Below are 2181 nucleotides of genomic sequence, written 5' to 3'. Positions count from 1 at the left end.
GTAATGAAAATGTTAATCCTAAAAAATGTTAGAACAATTATTTTCAGAATTACAATGAAAAAAACTGAAAATTGTGCGTATTTTGATTGGCTGTAATTTGGTCAATTTTGGACTTAGAAAGTAGGTTCAACTACCAAAATGCATTAAAAAATTAGGCAAAAAAAAAATTAGTAGCTAAAATAGGTGTTTGTCGTTTAAGAAAAAAAATTGTATTGCGCATGCACAAGTCTAATTAAGTTAAAAAAATCCATAGGCCATCAAAAAGTATATTTTTATGTCATAACAACCAAATAGAAAATAGAATTCAAATTGCATTGCCCTACTCAAAGATATTGAGTGTTCTCAATTAGCGATTACACGCTGTATATTATTATATAATAATAATCGTCTTTGTCATTATATAAATGTATAAGAATTTACTATCGCATTCTAAGAATAATAATAGTACCTATGGCTTATTTTTATCACTAAAAGTTACTTTATAACTAACTTGAAATTAAAATCGTGAAAAAATATTAACCCGCTGTGGAGGACAAATACAATAATATGCTACCTACCAAACCTATAAATATAATTTATATACACTATAATACTATATAAATGCTTGAAAGTAGAAAAATAATTTTAGTTGTAACTAAAAGTAAGTTAAATAATACAGCTTATTAGCTAATTTTTTTCACAAATGTGTACGGTAACATTTCAATGATATTATATTAGAACATATGTGAAACATTGAATTGAAAATTTACCTAATTGTAGTTCGCCAATAATATAATATTTCAAATAATTTTTTTTTGTCAAAAATAAATTTAATCATTAAATACTAAAGAGCCAAACTGCAATTACATAATGTTATTTTTATTGTATCAATTTACTGTTATAATTATAATTAGGTAACTGACTGGGGTGATGTATAATAGGAAAAAGGTTTTCATACCTAATTAAATATACTTTACATATAGCCATGAGGTTCCTCTCTACGAGATACGAGTAGGTAAATTACAAATGTTTAAATTATAAATTACTATTATTGTATCAATGTAAGTGGGCTCTAAAAAAAAAAAGTTCTGCTAAACAAATTAGTTAATTGTTTAGTTCCTACCAATAAAAATTTAACCATTTCGAATTTTTATTTTATATTAATATATTGTGTGTATTATGTCTATAATATGGGATATTTTATATAAATATTTGATTTTATTAAAATTTTTTTTTTATGTATCAATGTTTTCAGCAAAATTTTCTGAATTTGATTATGAATTTACGAAATTAAAATGATAGATTTTCATTAAAACATCAACATTTGTAGAATATAATATTAATTGTACCGAGGCACCAATTAACTTAGGATTGAAAAAAAAAATGAAAGCAATATAAAATATAAAAATTCCACATACTTAAATTTTATTATGTGGGCTTCTATATTTAGACAATTAATTTAGAAAAAAAAAATAGCTGTATAGAGCATTAGGTTAAATATAATTTTTCATTTTGATACCAAAATAAATGTGTCAGTATTGATTTATTTAATTTTTAGATAATTTTTAAAGCAACAGAGCCATAATTAGTTTATATGACAGAACTTATAATATGTTATTTAATTTATAATTTTCTCCGATTAATTACCCAAGTCAAAATTCAAGACTGCCTTGTTTCGATTTGTGGTGTTCTTACGCTAAATAAAAACTAATTTTCCTATGCTATGTTGAGTGAGAAACAGTAATATGACAATGTTTGGTGTTGTGGTGTTATTTTATTTCATAATTTGTGATATTGTAAATGTATTATAAAAAACGTCAGTCAAGTATTTTCAAATAGACATTTTTTACTACTACGTCTCAAAATTTGGCAGTTTTGAGTTCACATAAAATATTGTAAACATTTTTGGTTTAAGAGAGTATTTTATAATATTTAGTGGAGTCATAATATAAGACGTATGCTTATAAGTATTTAAATTTTTAATTTCAGATGCATCGGTAAAGAATTTTTCAAAAATCTTAATTTTAAATTTCAAATCGCTTTTTTTCAAAACTATAAATGTTGAGATGTGACAGTCTTGTTCTAGAGGTCAGAAGTGTGATGTAAAAACTAAGGAGTAAGGGACGATATAGTAGAAGAAACATATTTAATAAATAGTAGCACTTACCTACCTATAATATTGTTTGTTTCTTAATAGTATTT

This window comes from Acyrthosiphon pisum, chromosome A1, assembly GCF_005508785.2.
Source record: "Acyrthosiphon pisum isolate AL4f chromosome A1, pea_aphid_22Mar2018_4r6ur, whole genome shotgun sequence".
NCBI classification, from domain to species: Eukaryota; Metazoa; Arthropoda; class Insecta; order Hemiptera; family Aphididae; genus Acyrthosiphon; species Acyrthosiphon pisum.
Note: the sequence above shows the minus strand (reverse complement) of the source record.